This window comes from Cucumis melo, unplaced genomic scaffold (genome assembly GCF_025177605.1).
Source record: "Cucumis melo cultivar AY unplaced genomic scaffold, USDA_Cmelo_AY_1.0 utg001047l, whole genome shotgun sequence".
In the NCBI taxonomy this organism is placed as follows: Eukaryota; Viridiplantae; Streptophyta; class Magnoliopsida; order Cucurbitales; family Cucurbitaceae; genus Cucumis; species Cucumis melo.
Window position 1 is genome coordinate 30,001 of NW_026124367.1, and position 7,500 is coordinate 37,500.

Sequence of the window (7,500 nt, forward strand, 5' to 3'; positions counted from 1 at the left end):
ATTGAAAGAATCTCCGTTCCAGAACCGTACGTGAGATTTTCATCTCATACGGCTCCCCCTTTATCTGATGCGCATAATGAGATGAGAATAATACATGAAATCAAAAAACATTGAAATACTCTCATTATGAACTCATGGGACTAGCGTTTTTACAAAAAATCTCTAGCCAACCTTCCTGTAAAAGATCTTTTCTTAACATCAAGCATGGTTTACTAGATAAAAATAAAAATGGTAACTCTAACAATTTCTTTGTCCTCAACGCCTCTAAATTTCCAGGAATTAGTCACTTCAACAGTCTTCGATGGTTATACAGGTATCCAAAATACAAACGAGATGGATGTTTGTTGTCCCAACCATTTTTCTAAGTTCCGATCCCGATAAGGAAAAGGTATAATTTATAACAAAGTTTTCGTGTTGTTGATTCCTAGGTGTAGTGCTTCTTCCCCTCTGCTACCTATTTTTACTAGTGAATATTTTTACTAGTGGAGTAGGGTTGACTTAATCCATAGGTTACACCTTTCGCTTAATACTAGAATCGACAATTCTAGCATCTAAGGTTACATTAATCGGGGATACACGACAGAAGGAATTTTTTGATTTTCAAATTGCACCTCCAAGAAGCGTAGATTTATTTCAATTATTGTTTTCTTTCTATCCCGAATACTGTGTCTTTCTACTAAGACGGAGAGCGGTAAAGAAAATTGAAAAAAAAAAAAATCAAATCGCACCATCTCTGTAATAGGTGAATGCCTCTTTTTCCCCGGAAGTTGTCGGAATTATTCGTAATAAGATATTGGCTACAATTGAAAAGGTCTTATCGATAAAATTTCCATTTATCCCACCAGATCTAGGCATCGGTAACAACCCCATTCTATAATTTCTTTTAATTACCTCTCGTGAGAAAATGATCCCACAAACAAAGGAATTGCATAGTACGAAATAACATAAAAACGGATTCATTAAAAAATCCCACTCGATATTAAAATTGTTTCTTTTTGATTTCACAGGAATCAATAAAAGAGAAGAAATATTTCAATCCGGTTAAATTTCATCCAAATGTAGTAGGATCAGAATGAAGAGAACTATTCTGATTTCAGCGAAGTTGAAGAAAAAAAGAATTTTATTTATCTGACTGGGGTAATTCTAGAAGTTTTTTGATTGAATTATGATACAAAAAAGAGCAAAAAGAATCGAATAATCATTCTATGATTCATAACTTGTGACTAGATATATGTATGGGATAAACAGTTGTTGGTGAAAAATCGAAAACTGTAAAAGTCGAATTTTTAGAAAAAAGGAATCATAGTTTAAAAAACTAAATAGAATCATGAGCTAAAAGTATCCATTAAACATAGTTAAAAAAAAATTATTTGTATAGTTAGAATTGGTTGGACGTGCCTATCAAAAAAAAAATTGAATATTAATGACTCACTATTAACTCGGTTTCTGGGCCATAATCATTCTGTAGGAGAGATGGCCGAGTGGTTGAAGGCGTAGCATTGGAACTGCTATGTAGGCTTTTGTTTACCGAGGGTTCGAATCCCTCTCTTTCCGTACTAATTCAACAATGTTACTGACCACAATGTATCAAATCAAATAACAATCGATACTATTATTCCAACGGTTAGACCTTTATGGATTCTTTATTTCGAATTTTTGTGGTACGGAAACGAAAAGACTGGAAAGAATGCACAAGAGATGAAAATCCCCCTACCGATCAATGATAGATGAATGATAGAAAAATTTCCGGATCAAAACCTTACTTTCCTTCGGTCTCTTTACTTAGACTTCGGCGAAGGGGAGGACGAAATTGTCCGAACCCTTGTTTTTTAGTTAGGTTTAAGTCTGACGAGAATAATATTCTACAACGAGCAATTCATTTATTTTTAAACTGACCCATTTACTATCTATTATTTGATTGACTAATCCTTTATATTGCAATGGCTGAAGAGTCAAATGTTTTGGCAATTCCTGAGGGGGGGATGAATCAAGATAATTTTGAATCAGTGTTCTCGATTTTTTTTCATCTTTTGCTGTAATAATATCTCGGGGTTTGCACCGATAACTTGGTATATCCACTATAGAACCATTAACTAAAATATGTCTATGATTAACTAATTGTCGGGCTTGAGGAATAGTCGAAGCCATACCCAATCGAAAAAGGATGTTATCCAAACGCATTTCAAGTAATTGTAGTAAAACTTGACCCGTTGATCCTTTGGCTTTTCCGGCGATACGAACGTATTTAAGTAATTGTCGTTCTGTAAGACCATAATGAAAACGCAATTTTTGTTTTTCTTCTAAACGAATACGATATTGAGATTTTTTACCGGAACGCGATTGGTTTTTAAGATCGTTTCCGGTTTTGGGCCTTTTACTAGTTAGTCCCGGTAAAGCCCCCAGACGGCGTATTTTTTTGAAACGAGGCCCTCTGTAACGCGACATAAAGACTCCTTATTTTATTTTATTTAAATTTCATAAACATTTTATTTTATTTAAATTTCATAAACTTAAATGAAAACTAAATGATAAATATTATAAATGAAGTGAAATCCAGTAAAGTATTGTACTACAAAACAAAGAATAATTAGATAACTTGGATCAATATCCGGATCCTATTGTATATGTAAATGATATAAAAAAGTAAGAGTTCCTTTCTTGATTTGTTCTACAGAAATAGAACCCCTCCTTTAGTCATAAAGGTAAGTAAGTTCCTACGACATCATAGATCGGTGACCTTTGAAAAAGGGTAAGAAGTCGTTTCTTTATTTATTTGATTTATCAATTATGTCAAAAATAAAATCAATAGAGAAAAGCCGGCTATCGGAATCGAACCGATGACCATCGCATTACAAATGCGATGCTCTAACCTCTGAGCTAAGCGGGCTCACATAACAGAAATGTTACATGCATAGTAATTTACTAAATTACTGGGATCTTAGCTATTCCTAATTAATATGAATATAGAATCTAATTTCATTTCAAATAAATATTCAATATTGGAATTGTTCTATTATAGAACATAATAATTAATATAACGATTAATAGAATATAGCGATAGAAAATTTTGATCTATTTATCAAATGGATGTGTATCAATAATTAATGTGTTAATCTTAATTGCATTTAATGCAATTGAGATGATAATGAAGCGTTTCTATGTTTTCATTCTGAAAGGTGGAAGATAAGACGAACAAGGGAATCGACCGTTTAAGTATTAAATTTTTTACTAAAAAAATAATAGAAAGAGGGGCAAATATATATGTTCATATATCTATCTATATTGATATATATTGAATTGCAGATACAGAAATGATAGAATCATTTTGGATCGGAACAAATATGGGTCTCCGATAGAGAAGAGAGAGATGAAAGAAGATAGACAAGAAATCCAATAGGAGGAAACACTTTTCAATAGAGGAATCGGTATTCTAATGACTTGAGTGGTTCCAGTATAATACAAATGAAAGAAAACGGGGAAGGACATCATAATGCGATACTAATCTTAAAAGAGGGGGATATGGCGAAATCGGTAGACGCTACGGACTTAATTAGATTGAGCCTTGGTATGGAAACCTACTAAGTGATAACTTTCAAATTCAGAGAAACCCTGGAATTAAAAATGGGCAATCCTGAGCCAAATCCTTTTTTCCGAAAAAAAAGGGTAGGTGCAGAGACTCAATGGAAGCTGTTCTAACAAATGGAGTTGACGACGTTGCGTTAGTAAAGGAATGAATCCTTCCATCGAAACTCCAGAAACGATGAAAGATAAACGTATTACGTACTGAAATACTATATTGATTAATGACAACTCGAATCTCTATTTTTTATATTTCTATAATTTTTTATATTTATATTTATATATATATATAAAATTATATATAAAAATGAACGAATTGTTATGAATCGATTCCAAGATCTACAAGTTGAAAAAATAATCGAATATTCATTGATCAAATCATTTACTCCATCATAGTCTGATAGATCTTTTGAAGAATTGATTAATCAGATCGAATAGAATAAAGATAGAGTCCCATTCTACATGTCAATAACGACAAAAATGAAATTTATAGTAAGAGGAAAATCCGTCGACTTTTAAAATCGTGAGGGTTCAAGTCCCTCTATCCCCAAAACCCTAAAAAGGCCCGTTGGCCTCTTTAATTATTTATCCGTTCATTAGCAATTCAGACTTTGTTATGTTTCTCATTCATTCGACTCTTTCACAAGCGTATTTGAGCGGAAATTTGATTTCTTATCACAAGGCTTGTGGTATATATTCTATATGATAGACGTACAAACGAACATCCTTGCGCAAGTAATCTGTGAAATTTGAATGATTAACTGTCTACTGTACTGAAACTTCGAAAGGCTTATCCAAGCCCTGAAATTTCGTATATCTTCAAAAAGAAGACTTTGGAATACCTTTTTTCTTATTTACAATTGACATAGACCAAAGTCATCTATTAAAATAAGGATAATGTGTCGGAAATGGCCGGGATAGCTCAGTTGGTAGAGCAGAGGACTGAAAATCCTCGTGTCACCAGTTCAAATCTGGTTCTTGGCACATCATGAATTTGTATGAGTATCTATTCTACGGATTCATTAATAATATAGATCATGAAAAATACTGATACATGATGATGTCTGGAAATCTACCCTTTAACTAAACTATATATATTTTTTACTCTATTTATAGATGTCGAAAATAGACAAGTAAAGATAAAGAGGATATTTATAGAAATATGTAAAGGATGTATATAGATATGTAAAAGAAAAGAATTTTCTTTTGTTTCCTCTTCTTTTTTATTTGTTCATACTCTGTCTCCTGGCGTTCAATTCCTATTTTATACATATTTGAAAGTTTCAATTAGTTCCTTATAAGACCCAAAAGTCTAGTCTAGGGGAGTTGAAAGGCGGGAATGGCCAAGATTCATCTCAGATACAGTACAAATAGAATCCGATTCTCTTTTCATATTATATTTCTTCATTTCACCCTATGTGACTTTTTAAAGCACATCTATAAGTCATATGCGTGATACATAGTTCATAATGCAGAACTCATTTAGTTCATCCTATTAGCTTGTGGCTCATCCAAAATAAGTATCTTACAAATTGGATAATCTCACCAAATCTCTAATTGTATTTTTTTTAATCAATAATAATAAGATGAATGAGACTTCAATTACTATGCTATATCTATAAGAGAACGTAAAAATGTATTTGAATATCTTGAGTTGTCGAAGTGAAGATTAGTTTCGTATTATTTAATGAGCATCTTGTATTTCATAAAAATTGGGGGCAATATAATCCTTACGTAAGGGCCATCCTACCCAACTTTCAGGCATTAAGATACGCTTTAGACGTGGATGATTATCATAAGAAATTCCCAACATATCATAAGATTCCCTTTCTGGAAAATCCGCACTTTTCCAAACCCAGAAAACAGACGGAATTTTAGGATTTATCCTTGCGGCAAATACTTTTATGCATACCTCTTCCGGTTGATCTATACCATACTCGATTCTCGTAAGATGATACACACTAGCTAACAGTCCGCCTGGTGCTACATCATAAGCACATTGGGAACGTAGATAATTGTAACCATATACATATAAAATGACTGCAATGGAATGCCATTCCTCGGGCTTTATTTGTAAAGTCTCTATTCCTTGGTAATCGAAACCCAAAGATCTATGAACCAGTCCATGTTTGACTAGCCAAGAAGACAAATTACCCTGCATCTTCTCCCCCCCCCATTTTTTTATTTTTATTTGTATAAGTATTTCCCATTTACAATGAAAAATTGATGAAGATTCACTCGTTCTTTGCTTTGTTATTCTGTACAAAAAAAGTATACGGCCTAATTTACTAATTCGTAGGAAGAGACTGCACTTTTGTATTTGAAAAAAGTTTCAGGAGGGATGATCTCTGAAGTAGATGATGGTTGATAGAGTAATCCTTGATCGTAATTTCCAGTATTAGTACTTGGGCCAACATGAAATTTGTGATTGGTAGTAAAACACCGATTTTCCTCTTGAGACTTAATTCGATCTTCATAGATTTCTCGAGATATTTTCTTACGAAGTTTTGTTATAGCATCTATAACAGCCTCGGGTTTAGGCGGACAACCCGGCAAATACACATCGACAGGAATTAACTTATCGACTCCCCGAACAGTACTATAAGAATCGGTACTGAACATCCCTCCTGTAATTGTACATGCTCCCATAGCAATAACATATTTTGGTTCAGGCATTTGCTCATATAATCTTACTAAAGAAGGAGCCATTTTCATTGTTACCGTACCCGCTGTTAAAATTAAGTCTGCCTGTCTAGGACTAGATCTTGGTACCAGTCCATAACGATCAAAGTCGAATCGTGAACCTATTAATGAAGCGAATTCAATGAAGCAACAACTGGTACCATAGAGAAGCGGCCATAAACTGGAGAGTCTTGACCAATTTGAAAGATCATTTGATGTAGTTGAAATAACTGAAGTTTGGGTTGTTCGATCAAGTAAGGGAAACTCGATGGAATTCATAACTGTCTCAATGTTTTTTTTAATTGTCTGAATATTCAAAAACTAAGACCATTCCAATGCTCCTTTTCGCCATGCATAAACTAAACCGACAATTAGGATAAGCACGAAAATTAAAGCTTCTATAAAGACGGATACCCCTAATACATCAAAACTCATTGCCCACGGATAAAGAAAAACTGTTTCAACATCAAAAACAACAAAAACTAGAGCAAACATATAATAACGGATTCTAAATTGTACCCAAGCATCGCCCATTGGTTCTATTCCCGATTCATAACTCGAAAGTTTCTCTGGCTCTTTGCTAAGAGGGGCTAAAACTCCAGAAATTAGAAATGCCAAAATAGGAATAAGACTTGATATTATTAGAAATACCCAGAAAATATCATATTCGTAAAGCAGAAACATAAACGTACTCCTATCAATGTGGAAAATATACCGGATTAGTCGATCGGTACATGTCTCGTTTGAAGATTCATCCACTATAATCCTATTTATATAATATCTATTATATCCATAATAAATATATATTAAATATTATATATTTATATAGAGAGGATACATATAGTCGGAATTTCCATTTAGGAACTTTTAGTGATTGAAGAAGGAAAGAGAAGACGACTACTTTAGTTTTGTGCTTTACTAGATAAGGTATACCAACAGAAAAGCCTATTTGAGAATGTTTACAATGAAAGTTACCAAAGATCTTCGTTTCTCAAACTCTAGCTTGTCCACAAATAAAATACAGTAAGTCGTTCCTAGATCCATGTGATTTACTAGTGCATTCGATTTGCATTGGGTTATGGTGGAGTTTTTAACCGGTTTCATGTCATGATTTTGACTCCAAAAATTTACTAGAATTGGGTAGGTATCCCAAAGAAAAGAAGTATTACTAATTTCTTGATTTTGTATGGGAAAATAGGAAAATTTTCATATGTAATTCATCTACAAAGATAAGACATT

General features: G+C 33.2%; 3 non-coding genes across 3 annotated transcripts; 2 read left to right on the forward strand and 1 right to left on the reverse strand.

The window, feature by feature from the left end:
• Positions 1-1,467: 1,467 nt before the first annotated feature.
• Positions 1,468-1,554, forward strand: TRNAS-GGA (transfer RNA serine (anticodon GGA)). Its single transcript has one exon. It is a non-coding gene; the product is annotated as a tRNA-Ser (tRNA).
• Positions 1,555-2,814: 1,260 nt separating this feature from the next.
• TRNAT-UGU (transfer RNA threonine (anticodon UGU)) lies at positions 2,815-2,887 on the reverse strand. Its single transcript has one exon. It is a non-coding gene; the product is annotated as a tRNA-Thr (tRNA).
• Positions 2,888-4,490: 1,603 nt separating this feature from the next.
• On the forward strand, positions 4,491-4,563 carry TRNAF-GAA (transfer RNA phenylalanine (anticodon GAA)). Its single transcript has one exon. It is a non-coding gene; the product is annotated as a tRNA-Phe (tRNA).
• The last annotated feature ends 2,937 nt before the right edge of the window (positions 4,564-7,500 follow it).